A 15,696-nucleotide genomic window follows, 5' to 3' on the forward strand; every position below is an offset into this window, starting at 1 on the left:
AACAAGATAATTGAAATTATCCAGTCTGGAAAGCAGAACAGAAGATGAATAAAGAAAAATGAGCAGAGTCTGAGGGACTTATGGGACACCACCAAGTCACGTGCATCATAGGAGTTGTAAAAGAGGAGACAGTGACAGAAGAACAGAAAAACTATTTGAAGAAATAATAGCCCAAAACTCTCCAAATCTGATGGGGGACGTGAATCTATATATCCAAGAAGCTCAATGAATTCAAAACACAAATTGAAAGAGATCTACATTAAGACACATGGCCAAACTGTTGAGACTCAAAGAAGTTTGAAAGTGTTGAGAGACACTCCTCACATACAAATAATTTAACAACTGAATATTCATCAGAAATCTTGGAGATCTGAAGGCAGTGCAATCATATATTTGTGTCCTGAAAGAAAAAAAATCCTCTCAACCAAAAAAAGAATATTATATACTAAACATAAAACTCTAAAAAAAAAGAGGTCAATCTAGGAAAAATTATGCACACATCTAACAACAGAGACCTAAAACATGTGACCCCAAAATATACAGAATTGATGGGAGAAACAGTTGTACAATAATAGTTGGATACTTCAATATCCCATTTTCAAAATTGATAGGATATCCAGACAGAAAATCAATAAAGGTGTAATAGAAGAATTGAACAACCATTTAAACCAATTAGACCTAAAAGATACCTACAGAGCACCCAACACAGCAGCAGAATACATGTGTTCTTTTTCAAGCTCATATAGAACATTTTCCAGGGCACACCATGTGTTAGGCTCTAAAATAAATCTTGATACATTTAAAAATTGAAATCATGCAAAGTATCTTTCAATCACTATTAGAAGGAGAACTGGAACTTTCACCAAAAAAGTGAAAATTAACATTCTAATAATCTAACTGTACATTTTAAAGAACTAGAAAAAGAAGAGTACATTAAATACAACTAGAAAATTGAAAGGAATCATGCTTATTAGAGCAGAGATAAATTAAATAGAGAATAATAAAGACAACAGAGACCATCAGTGAAACCAAAAGTTGGTTCTTTGAAAACATCAACAATATTGAGAAGGTTGCCAAACAGAACTCAAATAATCAAAATGAAAAAATGGAAGTGGTAATGGAACATTACCACCTGTTTTGTAGAAATAAACTGTATTATAAGAGAATGCTATGAACAATTTATGCCATTAAGTTGGGTAATCAGCATTGAAAGAGAAATTCCTATAATTATACTAGTCACTAAAATTGACACTAGAAGGAATAGAAAAATCAGACCAGACCTATAATAAGTAAGGAGGTTAAACTAGTAACTAAAAGCCTCCTGGCCAGTCATGGTGACACATAATCTGGCAGCAGCTCAATCCCAGCAACTCAGAAGGATGAGGAAGGAGGATCACAAGTTCAAGGCCAGTCTTGGTAACTTAGCAAAACCATGTCTCAAAATAAAAAATTAAAGGGTTGGGTATATAGTTCAGTAGTAGAGTGCTTCTTAGTTCAATCCCCTATACCATAAAATAAAATAATTTAAAAAATCTTATCAACAAAGAAAATCCCAAGACTAGATGGCTTCACTGGTAAACTATACCAAATATTTAAAGATGAACCTACACCAATCCTTAAATACCTAAAAAAGAGGAGGGAACACTTTCTAATTCATCTATGAGTGTTGGTCAGCTTTCTGTTACTATGACAAATGCCTGATAAAAGGTTATTTTGGTTCATAGTTTTAGGTCTCTGGTGTTTCTCTCTGGATGGCAATGACAGATTGCACATGATGGAGAAAATTACTTCACAACCAGAAAGTAAAAAAGAGGAAGAGGAAGGGACCTGGATCCCTCTCAAGGGCATTCCCCCAATGACCTAAAAAACCTTTAAATAGGCCCCACTTCTGGAATGTTCTACCTCCAATAGTACCACTCTGGGGGAAAAGTGTGTAACACATGGGCCTCTGGGTGACATTTAACTTCCACCTATACCAATGAGGCTGACGTTGCACTGATACCAAAGCTGGACAAGACTTCTACTAGAAAACTGGAGGCCAATGTACCTTGGAAGATGAAAAATTCTCAACAAAACACTATCAAGCCAAATTCTGAAGCATACGAACTCCTATTATATACCATGAGCAAGAGCTGTTTCTTTCCAGAACCAGGGAAGTTTAACATACAAAAATAATTCATTTTAATAAACATTTCACATTAGTAGGATGAAGGAAAAATATTATGTGCTCATCTCGATTGAATTAAAGTAATTGATAAAATCTATGATGAAAATATTCACACAGGGAATAGAAAGGAATGTTCTCTACATGATAAAGGCCATATGTGAAAATCCACAGCTGACTTCATACTCTATAATAAAAACCTAAAAGCTTAAGATTAGGAACAAGACAAGGATGTCCACTTTATCACCTCTATTCAACGTGGTACTGGGAGTTCTGGCCAGGAAAATGAGGCAGAAAAAAGAAATAAAAAGTGTCCAAATGGAAAAATTTTTAAAAAAGTAATCTCTTTTCACAGATCATGTTATATGTAGAAAAATCACAATGAATCCAAAAAATATTACAACAAAATAATGAATTCAGTAATGTTATTGGATATAAAGTCAACATAAGTCAATTGTATTGTTGTATGTTACTGGTGAATAATCCCCAAAGAAATTCCACTTATATTGCATGAAAGAGCATAAAATACTTAGAAATAAACTCAGCCAATGTTATTGTTTGGGTATGAGGGGTTCCCCCAAAGTTCCTGTGTCAGTACAGGAATATTCAGAGATTAAATTATTAGCTTTTGAGATATGTAACCTAATCAGTCCACAGCTTGGACACAGCTGGAGGAGCATGACCTTGGGCCATGCCCTGAAAGAATTTATCTTTTTTTGTGATACTTCTGTTTCTTAGCCACCATGAATGGAGCCGTGCTCCTCTACCACCAGAAACAGTTCTACTGCCATGATATTCTGCCTCACCTCAGGCACAAAGCAATGGAGTTGGCCCACCTTGGACTAAACCTCTGAAAACCAGGAGCCCAAATACTTTTCGTTCTTTACCATTGTTTGTGTCAGGTATTTTGGTCACAGTGACAAAAAGCTGCCTAGCACAGGAATTGGTACCAAGAAGTGGGTGCATTGTTGTGACTAGTCTAACCATATGGTTCAGAATCCTTGGGAGCTGATTAGCAGGAAGGATTTGGAAAAGTCTGGAGATGAAGGTTGCATAAGCCTTAGAATGTTGTAAGTGGAACTCCATGGATGGTTCTGGTAAGAGCTCAAAAGACCAGAATGCAGACAGTAAAGACTGTGCTCATGGAGTTTCAGAGTGGAATGAGGATTCTATGGAGAATTGGACTAGAAGCCACTCATATTCGGCCAAAGAACTTCTCTACGTTTTGTCCATGTACTGAAACTTTGTGTAAGGCTGAATCTAGAGATGATGAACTAACTAATCTGGCAGAATCAATTTCAAGGCAGCCCAGCATTCAGGCAGTGACATGAATATTTCTGGCATCTTTCAGCCAGGTTTACTGTGACAATCAGGAATTGAAAAACAGAACTGAAATAGGGTTTGAAAACTTGCAATTTGACCAGAAAAGTCTGGGTAAAACTGGGACCAAAAAGATGTGGTTGTTGAAGAGATTACAGCCCCAAAAAAGATGCTAAGTATTTTGCACAGATAGAAAAAAAATGGCTTAAAAGCATATCAGGAATTTGTAAGGACCACACCCACTGCAGGTTCAAGGATGCAGAATGGAAAATTCATTTGAGAAGAGATCATGGAGTTATTCATTAGGGGTCTAGGAAGTTTCATCATGCTCAATCACCCGAGCCCTCAGAGGCCACTGCAGCTATGATCCAAGGGGGGTCCAGCTACTACCTGAGTTGGTGGTTGATCCTGGTGCCATCCACATAGTGCTGATTCTGCAGGAATGCAGGATGCTGGAGTTAAAGGCTCATGGAGGCTTCCACTAAGATTTTAAAAGAAGGCCTGTAGAAAGTGTAGCAGGGTCCACATCCCTGTGGACTGCCCCTGAGAGGGCGATATGTGAAGCTGAAATGAAGATTCCAGGAATTAGGAGATACATGGACAGTCTGCTGAAACTGCTGACTTCAGATAAATCCAGATTGAAATATACCATGAAAGCTGCCACAGACAAGGCTAAACAGTACTGCTTGAGCCCTTTGGAGAGCACATCTCAACACCCTAAGTCCTAGATGCTATACACAGACTCATAGGAACGGTTTGCCTGTCTGGGTTTCAGCCATGCATGGATCCCATTCCTTCTTTGTGTGTTCTCTTCCTCCCTTTTGGAATGGGAATGTTTACTCTGTGCCATTCATTGTATATGGAATATATGCAACTTGCTTTTGATTTTGACAGGAGATCCCTGTCAAGATTCTACCTTCAGTCTCAGATGAGACTTTGGACTTGGACTTTTGTGTAATGCTGGAACTGTTCAGGACTCTTGGAGATGAACTTTGTATTGTGAGATGGACATGATTAGTGCAGGAGGTGAATGTTTAAATTGTGAGATATGTAGCCTAATCAGTGCGTCCTCGTTTAAATGAACTTGATGGTAACTGTAGGCAAGTGGGGCGTGGCTGGAGGAGGTGGGTCACTTGGGGCATGCCCTAGAAGTATTCATCTTCCCTACAGCCCCTTACCCTTTCTCTTCCTGTTTCCTGGCCACCAAATATGGAGAAGTATTCTGCCACCATGAACTTCCACCATAATGTTGTGCCTCACCCTGGGCTCAAAGTAATGGCATTGGCCCACCATGGACTACACCTCTAAAAACTGTGAGCCAATAAACTTTCCCTTCTCTAAGTGGTTCATGTCAGGTATTTTGGTTACAGCAAGAAAGAGTTGACTAAAACCCTATTGCTTTATTAAGATTTGCAACTGGGAGGTGTTAGTGTTTCTACTTTGTTCTTTTTCAGTTGGCTTTGAATACTCTGTATCTTCTGATATTCTATTTTAATTTTAGGATTAGCCCTTCAATTTCTGCAAAAATAGATCTGAGATTCTGATAGGAATTGTGGTTGAACCTGTACATCAATTTGGGTGTGTTTTAGTCAGTTTTTTCACTGCTGTGATTTAAAGACCTGACCAGAACAACTGCAGAGAAGGAAAAGTTTATTTTGGGGCTCACAGTTTTAATCCATGGACAGCAGGCTCCATTCCTCAGGGCTCAAGGCAAGGGAGATCATCATGGCCAGCAGAGTGTGGCAGAGGGAAGCAGCTCACATGATGATCAGGAAGCAGAATGAGGGAGAGAGGGAGAGAGGGAGAAAGGGAGAGAGGGAGAGAGAGAGGGAGAGGGAGAGGGAGAGAAGGAGAGAGGGAGAGGGAGAGAGGGAGAGAAGGAGAGAGGGAGAGGGAGAGAGGGAGAGAAGGAGAGAGGGAGAGGGAGAGGGAGAGAGGGAGAGAAGGAGAGAGGGAGAGGGAGAGGGAGAAAGATTGATTCCACTTGCCAGATACAGATACCTCAAAGCCACACCCCAAAGCCTCACCTCCTCTAGCCACACCCCACCTGCCTTCAGTTAACACTCAGTCCCATCAGGTGATTAATTCACTGATTGGGTTAAGGGTCTCATGACCCAATCATTTCTGCTCTGAGTCTTCTTGCATTGTTGCACACGAGAGCTTTGGGGGACACCTCTCATCCAAACCATAACAGGGTGAGAGTGCCATCTTAATAATTCCAATTCTTCCAGTCCGTGAACATGGACTATTTTTCTACTTATTTATTTAGATCTTTAATTTATTTGAACAATGTGTTATAGTCTTTAAGTGTAAATTTAACATTTATTTTGTTACATTTATTGTAAATGTTTTATCCTCTAGTTGCTGTTGTAAATCAAATTGTTTTCTTAATTTCATGTGCAGATCATTCATTGTAATTATGTATGAATACTATTGATTTTTTTTTTTTGGTAACAGGGATTGAACCCAGGGATGCTTTACCACTGAGCCACATCCCCAGCCCTTTTGTATATTTTTATTTAGACAGGGTCTCACTGAATTACTTAGGGCCTTGCTATGTTGATGAGGCTGGCTTTATCCTGTGATCCTCCTGCCTCAGCCTCCCCAGCCACTGGGATTACAGGCATGCACCATCATGCCTGGCTACAATTGATTTTTGTATATTGAGCTTTGCATTGTGTAACTTTGCTGGCCTAATTTCTTTTTTTGGTGGATTCCTTTTGGATTTTCTTTGCACAGGATAATATCATTTGTGAATAAACACAGGGTGACTTTCTCCTTCCAATCTAAATGCTTTTTATTTATTTTTATTTTGTAATTTTTCTGGCTAGAATGTCCAATACAATTTTGAAAAGAAGGAATTGGAGCAGATATCCTTGTCTTCTGCCTGGGAAAATACTCTTGAACCATTAACAATGATGTTAACCCTTGCCAGGGGAAGTGGTGCATACCTGGAATCCCAACAATAGGAGGATCACAGGATCCAGGCCAGGCTCAGGCCTAGTGAGATTGTGTCTCAGTTTAAAAAACAAAAAGGGGGGCTGGGGTTGTGGCTCAGTGGTAGAGCACTTGCCTAGCATGCATGAGGCACTGGGTTTGATCCTCAGCACCACATAAAAATAAAATAAAGACATTGTGTCCTCCTTTTAAAAAAAGGTGGGGGAACTGGGATATAGTTCAGTGGTAGAGAATTCCTGGGTCCAATGCTCAGTACCCTGCCCCCCCAAAAAAGGGATGATGTTAACTATTCCTATTGAGGAAGATCCCTTATATTCCTAGTTTATTTTTTTTTTAATCATGAAAGCTCTTGAATTTGTCATATGCTTTTTTCTATGCCTATTGAGACATAAAAATGATGCTATTTCTCTATACTCTTGATATGGTGAGTTGCATTAATTGCTCTTTCAACATTCAACCAAACTTGTATTTCTGAGATAAATCCAATTGGTCATGAAATACAATCCTTTTTTTAAAAATATTTTTTAGTTGTTGATAGACCTTTATTTTATTTATTTCTATGTGGTGCTGAGAATCGAACCCAGTGCCTCACACATGCCAGGCAAGTGCGCTACTTCTGAGCCCCAGCCTAGCCCCTACCATCCTTTTAATATGTTGCTGTATTTTGCTTGCTAGAATTTCATTGAGGAATTTTTCATCTACATGCAGAAGAGATTGGTCTTAGTTTTGTCTTGTGATGTCTCTGTTTAATTTTGTTTGCTTTTAGCTTCATATTGAATGGGACTTAGTAATATTTGAGTAAATATATCCACATTATAAATACGAATTTATTTGTAAGGATGTTATCAACACCCTTAACCAATACTAGAAAATATACTATACTATACTATTGTATTTAAATAATGTTCTGGAGATTTAATCCAGGGTCTTGAATATACTAAACACAAGCCCTCCCTGTGAGCTTCATCCCCGGCCTCTCCACTTTTTAAATAAAATTTGAAAAGGTTGACAATCAGCAAAACAGGGGAAGAAAATGATAAAATGATCTGATCCCACGACTAAATTTGATATGCAGGAAATCGACTATATTTACATACAGAAAATAAAAATAAAGATTCCACTTGGAGAGATCAACATTTTCACATACATTCACATATGCATATGCATTTCAGAAGTAGGACCCTGTTGTGTGTACCATTTTTAAAAATACAGTTTTACTTTTAGCAATTTTATGCATGAATGGGGTTGGATGCTTTCAGTGGCAGAGGGGAGGAAACCCCCTGCAGGCTGGCATACCTAATCAGAAAATACGATGATGCTTCCACAGCAGAAGCTAGAGTAGAGACAGTCTCCTGGATGAGTGACTCAGGTGTTCACAGATGTCATGAAGGTCCCAGGCTCTTCCTGCCATCTGCCCATTCATACCATCAGCTTTGTACTAGGGTGGCTGCCCAAAGCATGTGACCATACAGGTTTCCTTGCCACATGGTGGGAGAACCTGGCTTCCCACAGAGACCACTTGCTATTCAGTGTTAGGAGGGGTCTTTCCAGAAGACTGGGCAAGCGTCTTCTATTCTTCAGCCAGTCACTAGGTACCAGTCCAGCTCACCTCTGGATCTGAGATCAATTCCCTCAGTGTCTTTGCTGCTGTGTCACAGGAGCCCAGGTAGAGAGGAGTGGATTATTAGCAAGTCCATCACAATGTCCACCGTGAAAACTTAAAAAAACCAAACAGTGCTTAAAAAACATGAAAACCAGCAGATTGCTGAGATCACTGTACACATCTGTGATTCCAGTGACTCAGGAGGCTGAGGCAGGAGGACTTTGAGTTTGAGGCCAGCCTTGGCAACTTAGTGAGACCCTGACTCAAAATAAAAATAAAGGTCAGACGTGGTGGCGGACTTTGTAATCCCAGTGGCAATCCTGGGGGCTTGGGAGGCTGAGGCAGGAGGATCTCGAGTTCAGAGACAGCCTTAGCAACTTCACAAGACCCTAAGCAACTCAGTGAGACCCTGTCTCTAAATAAAATACAAAAAGGGCTGGGGATGAGGCTCAGTGGTTGAGTGCCTCTGGGTTCAATCCCCATTACCAAAACAAACAAACGAACAAATAAATAAATAAGGATTGAAAGTGTGGCTTAGTGGTAGAGTGCCTCTTGTTAAGTCCCCAGTACAAAAAAAAAAAAAAAAAAAGAAAGAAAGAAAAAATAAAATAAATCAGAGGGTTGACAATTCAACTCTGCTTCATCCAAAGGCAAATATATTTCGACTTTTTGTTTGTTTGTTTGTTTGTTTGCGGTGGGCTCTTCCAGTGTTTCCCAGGTAGGCTGCAAAATTCATGGGCTCAAGCAATCCTCTCAGCTCAGCCTCTTAAGTAGCTGAAACTATCGGTGTGCACCACCACATCCTGTTCTTTTTCAACTCTTTATGCCAATTTTTTCCAGTATTCTCAAAATTTTCAAGAACATACTTCTATATTGTCATTGTCAACATATCTAGTATGAAAACTGAGGATTTTGCTCCCCTACAGCAACATCTTTTGCCTTCCCCTTTCTCCTCCTATGTCATTAAGCGAAGTAGCTATCATGGACTGTAACTGTGTTTCCCCCAAATATGTTGAAGTCCTAATCTCCTAAAATGACTGTATGCAGAGATAAGGCCTTTAAAGAGGTAATTAATGTTCAAAGCATTCGCAAAGGTGGGGCCCTAGTCCAACAGGACTGGTGTCCTCACAAGAAGAGAAAGAGATGTCACAGATGTGCATGCTCAGGAGAAAGACCACGTGAGGACACATGAAAGGGCAGCTGTGCTCAATGAGAGAGGCCTCAGAAGGAACTGACCCTGCAGCTCCCTAATGTTGGACTTCCAGCCTCAAGAAATGTAGGGGGAAAGAACCACATTTCTGCTGCTTCAGCCCACTCAGTCTGTGCTATTTTGCTGTGTAGACAACACAGTATTGGTGATTACTAATTAGAAGACTAATAGAGTACCAGACTAACAGGGTACCAGATCAGTAGTGATTTAATTGTTGTAATAATGTAAATGCCGGGGAAACATGCTTTGTATGATAACTTTTTTACTTTCTGGAATATATGATCTTGTTTTAACCACAGAGTCTGCCCACCTGTTTTTTTTTTTTTTCTTTCTTATCCATCCGTCTGTTTATTAAAAGAAAAGCTGAAGCCAGTTCAATGTAACAAAGTTTCCTTGAGCAAGGAACCTGGCATCACTCTGAACCAAAGATGGTCCAGGATGCTCCTCACCACCACAGGTACAGGTTATATTTATAGAAAGAAAAGTTACACACAGGACCAGATTGGTGGTAGTCAGCACTTGCCGTATTTAATCAGGTTTTGGCAGCTTCCAGTGTCAGATTGGCTGGAAGTTCAGCTGAACTTGCTACGATTGGCTGCGACTCAGCTCCTTAGTTACAATGATTTACTCTGATGTTAGACTGCAAGTTGTTCACACATCCATCCATGTGCTTTGGACTAATCTTTATCACCCAGTTACAGAGGCAGGTATAGGCCAGACTTATGTAGTTCTCTATACATCTATATTTTTCCCCAAGTGACCCATTAAAAAAGAATGGGTCACATCTTCCTGAATGTGCACACCCCAAGCATCCGGAGGTGTGTATTTGCCCTCCTGGGAGCTATCTTGGAGTCTGCCTCTGCCCTGTCTGAGTGGGCTCCAGGCCACAGGTTCTCCCACTAGTCTACACCACAGGGGCCTCCCTTTGCCTCTCTCCTCCCAAAGGCCTGTGTTTGGGATTCCTTGACTTCCTGTCTCTGGAATTCACACCTGTTTGGATGAATGACGTTATTCCTAAGCGAGAGTGCATGTGAGTAGACTTGAAGCCACTCATGCCTGAAGGTTTTGTCTGTTTGCCATCCTGGGGATTAAACTCGGGTGCTCTGCCATTGAGCTCCACTCCCAGCCCTTTTCACTTTATACTTTGAGACAGGGAATCACCAGGTAGTCAAGGCTGTCCTCAAACTTGCCATCTTCCTGCCTCAGCCTCCTAAGTCTCTGGAATTACGGCCGTACATCACCGTACCCAGCCTGAAGATATTTTAATTCTATCCTGACATATGATAGCATTGGTTGAAAATGGAATTTAAGATTGGGAATAATTTTCCTACATTATCTTTCAACACTTTCAATTGTTTCCATTTTTTTTTATATTATGAATACTGCATTGAGTGCTAATTTTTTTTTATAAAGGAGCTAACCTATTTCTCTAGGATACATTTCTAAAATGGCCAAAGTATTTACACATTTTAAGGTTTAAGAATAACATCGGTTGCAAAATGCTTAGAGAACCAGCGGTATATGCCTATTTTTTGTATTTTCATCAGCCATGGATGTCAACATTCTAAAAAAAAAAAAAAAAACGTTTTTCTAGTTTAATTAAGAAAATGATGTATTAGAGAGCTGCCTCTGGTGCCTGTAGAGTGGGTAGGAGTAGGGATGGGAGTGTGTATGTGTGAGAGAGACAGACAGATATACACACAGACAGACAGACAGACAGACAGACATGCCCATGCAAGATGCTGGGCCTCCTTCCACCTTCTTTGCCCACATGGGAACCAGTTATAGCCTGTGAAGGCTGAAGTTGCTGGGTAAGGTTGCATGAGCTTTTCCAGTCCAAGGGCGTGGACCAGTCGAGTCTGTAGCACTCCCTGGACTTGTTTGGGGCTGACAAGAGGCAAACTCTTTTTCCCAGGTCTGTCCCTAACCCTTCCTGTTCACAACCATTTGTGCAGCTATAAATATCCATATAAATATGAGAATCTGAGGCTGGGGTTTTGGCTCAGCAGTAGAGCACTCGCCTAGCACGTGTGAGACCCTGGGTTCGATCCTCAGCACCACATAAAAATAAATAAGTAAAATAAAGGTATTATGTCCAACTACAACTAAAAAATAAATATTAAAAAAACGAGAATCTAATTGAGCTCTAAACATGACTTAAAAGGGAGTTCCAGTGTTTTAATGTACCCTCTAACCCGTCCTTGCCTGTGGGATCCTGGATGGGTCATGGTAGCTGGCTCTTATAAATGAAGATGCTGTGAACATTGATGTATAAGCCTTTGGGGGGACATGTTTTAATTTCTTCAGGGTACATATCAAGGAATGGAGAGTTGAGATTATGAGAAGGAAAGAAAAAAAACAACAACAAAACAAAGCAAAACCAATGGAGTAGCATTGGTTAGGAAGCACTTAAAATGGAGCCAGAAGCCATTGTTAATCCCATTTTAGACATGGTGCATCTGAACCTTTGAACTGGACTACAGATATGCACTCCACCCCCTATGCCAGCTGACTCGAGGTCTAGGTCAAGCTACAGATTCCTGAAGCACTGTTTATTTACATCTGCTGACCTTCTGTACTAAGGGACCCCTTCTCCCAAACTATTCAGAGCCTGAGACCACACAGAATTCCTTTCTTGCCAACAGCTTAATTCTTAGAGCACAAATATAACAAGGAATGTAACTTCCGGCCCCCTTACAGCTTAAAGCAGAAATAGAGCCACCATTTTGCAGAAGCGCAAATACATTTTCAGGACTGTTGGTGTTTTCCCAGATTGCAACCCTAATTAGCCCCCAGATAAATGTAATTTTCTTCCTTCATGACTAGGTTGATTTTATTCTCAGGAAGGTGTGTGTTTCGCTTTTGGAAGAGACTGCCCAAATAATTTTTTACCATTTTTCATTTCTACCAGCAGAGGATAAGATTTCCCGTTTAGCCAGGCATGGTGGGCCAGAGAATCACAAGTTCAAGGCCAGACATGGCAAATTAGAGGGATATTGTCTCAAAGTAAAATTTTTAAAAAGGGCTGGGGATGTAGCTCAGTGGTAGAACAGTTTCCTAGTATGTTTGAGGCCCTGATTTCAATCCCTAGTACCACCAAAAGATTTCCAGTTTCACCACATCTTTGCCAGTACCTGGAGTGACCAGTCTTTTAAAATCGTAGCTGCCCTAGGAAGTTATACAACTAGTCCACAGTGATTAAGGTTTTAATCTGCATTTCCCTAATACTGGTGATAGTGAATGTTTTTCATGTGGGCTTGTTGGCTGTCTGTATACTACCTCTGATGAGGCATCTGTTCAAATATTTTGTTCTATTCTTTTTTTAGAGCTTTTTGTCTTCTTCTGTTGTAAGAATTATTTATGTATTCTAGATACAATCCCTCTGTTAAATATATTTTTTTGAAATATTTTCTCCCAACTTATGACTTGCTTTTTCATTTTTGTAACGTGTGTGTATGTGTGTGTGTGTGTGGTGCTGGGGATTGAACCCAAGTCTCCATATATGCATTTAAATAACTTTAATTTGGGGCTGACCGCTGTAGCTCAGTGGTAGAGCACTTGCTTAGCATACACAAGGTCCTGGGTTCAGTCCTCATGGAAATTTTTATTTTAAAATAACTATGGACTCAAAATTGAAAAACCTATGAGTCCCATTTACCTTGTTTCATTTTCTCCCAATGGTGACACCTCATACAACTAAAGTGTAACATTGAAATCAGGAATATGATATGGTACAATCTTGGTAATTAGAATACAGACCCAGTCAGCTTTAGTCAGTCTGTTTTTGTAGTACTGGGGATTAAACACACGGCTGTTCTACTACTGAGCTATGTCCCAGCTGTTTTATGGATTGATTATCTTCAGCAGAGTCTTGCTAAATTGTTGAGGCTGGCCCGAAACGCACAATCCTTCTGCCTTAGCCTGCCCAGTAGCTGGGATTAAAAGCATGTGCCAACACACCTGGTTAATCAATTTTGATACGTACTTACATCTAATACATGAGCCTAGTTTGCAATTTGACCTCGTGTACAGATTTATGTTGCCACCACCACAGTAAAGACATAGAAATGTTCCCTCACCAAGAAGAAATTCCGTTGGGACACCCTTTACAGCTGCTCTCAGCTCCCACATCTCTACCCCTATGGCAAATCTGTACTTAATTTCTATAGTGTGGTCATTTCCCAAACACTATCAGACAGAAAATGGAATCATAGAATATGTGACTTTTGATATTGACTTTTTTCTCACTAAGCATAATTCCCCTTAGATCCATTTAAATGGTGTGTATCAATATTTTGTTGCTTATTAATGCTGTGTAGTATTCCACTGTGTGGATATAATAAAGATTTTTTAAGCCATTTGCTTATTGAGGGAAGTTTTAGTTATTTTCAGCTTTTAATACTATTAATAAAATTGGATGAACATTTGTGTACAGGTTTTGGGGTAAAAATAAGTTTTCATTTCTTTGGGATAAAGGTCCAAGAGTGTGATTTCCAGTTGTTTTACAAGTACATGGTTAGGTTATAAGAAACCATCCAACTGTTTTCCATCCAACTGTACCATTTTCCATTCTAATCAGAAACATGAGACATCCCATTTATTTATTCCCTTACCAACATTTGGTATTGTTATGACTTTTTATTTTAACTATGCTAAAAATGTGTAGTGATATCCTGTTATGGTCTATATTAATCTGTTTTGTTTCCATAATGGAATACCTGAGATAGGCTAACTTTAAAAAGTAAAGAGGTTTATTTAGCTCACAGTTCTGGAGTGACAGATGGTGTCACAATGGAGCATGGGCAGGGGTGTGTGTAGAAGAAAAAGATCACAGGACTAGACAGGAAGCCTGAGAGAGAGGTAAGGGCCATACTTGCTCCTTCCAAAGCAACTTTCTTGGGAGAATAACCCAAAGGTCCCGTAGAACAACCTCAAGCCCTTCTGAGGATATTTATGTCTAAGTTCATGAATATTGGTCTATAATTTTAAGTATGACCTTTCTCTGGTTTTGGTTTCAGGGTCTCATAAAATGAGATGGGAAGTGTTCCTTACTCTTCTATTTTTCTGGAAGAGATTATATAGATTTGGTGTTAATTCTTTAAATGTTTGGTAGAACTCTCTAGTGAAACTATCTGGGCATGGAGATTTATGGAGGCTTTTAAATTATAGATTCAACTTATTTAATAATTATAGGATGTATTCAGGTTATCTATTTCATCTTGGGAATATTTTGATAGTTTCTGGTTTCCTGGGATTTGGTACAATTAATCTAAGTGATTGGATTTCTGTCATATATAGTATTTTAATAATGTTCCCTTGATAATCTTCTTAATAGCTACAGGGTTTGTACTGATAACCCCTTTTCCATTTGTGATATTGGAAACTATATCGTTTCTCTTTTGCTGTTTGTCAGGTTTGTTCAAAATTTATCAAGTGCTTGATCATTTCAAGAACCAGTATTTGTTTTATTGATTTTCTCCACTTTTTTCTCATTTTCAATTTCATTGAAATCTGCTTTTATTTATGTATTTATTTATTTTTGGTACCAGGGATTGAACTCAACGACACTCAACCACTGAGCCACATCCCCAGCCCTATTTTGTATTTTATTTAGAGACAGGGTCTCACTGAGTTGCTTAGTACCTCGCTTTTGCTGAGGCTGGCTTTGAACTCATGATCCTCCTGCGTCAGCCTCCTGAGCCTCTGGGATTACAGGTGTGTGCCATGCTCTTATTTATATCCCTTCTTTCTTCTAACCTTGAATTGGTTTTGCTATTCTTTTCCTAATTTCTTGAAATGGGAACTTATATTAAGGACATAAAATCCTTTCTCCTTTGTGATGTAAGCTTTTATTGCTGTACATTTCTCTCTCAACATTGCTTCTGATTTATCTCAACAATTTTGATATTTTGTATTTTAGGTTTCATTCTATATATTTTTTATTTTATTTGAAGTTTTCATTTTTTTTACTCAAATATCACTTAGAAATGTATTGTTTAGTTCCCAACTGTGTGGAGATTTTCCCTCTTTTTATAAGTGATCTTTTTAGTTTAATTACATTACTTACTTTGTAATAACTTGCTTTATGACCTAGAATATGATCTGTCTTGGTGAATATTTCATGGGCACATCATAAGAACAAAAGAATGTTCTGTTATTGGCTGGGATATTTCATAAATGCCAGTCTAACCTTGTTTGACAGTTTTGCTCTGTTCTTGCATGTCCTTACAGGTTTTCTGTAGGATTGTTCTATCAGCTTCTGAAAGTGAGATGTTGAAGCCCTCAGCTATGACCATAGGTTTGTCTACTTCTTTCATTTTTTGTTTCATGTGTTTTCAGGCTCCTTTGTTGGGTGTTTACATATTAGGATTGTCATGTCTTCCTGGTAGGTTGATCTTTTTTTTTTTTTTAATTTTTATTGTTGATTGTTGAGGTTGATCT

This window comes from Urocitellus parryii, chromosome 1, assembly GCF_045843805.1.
Source record: "Urocitellus parryii isolate mUroPar1 chromosome 1, mUroPar1.hap1, whole genome shotgun sequence".
NCBI lineage: Eukaryota > Metazoa > Chordata > Mammalia > Rodentia > Sciuridae > Urocitellus > Urocitellus parryii.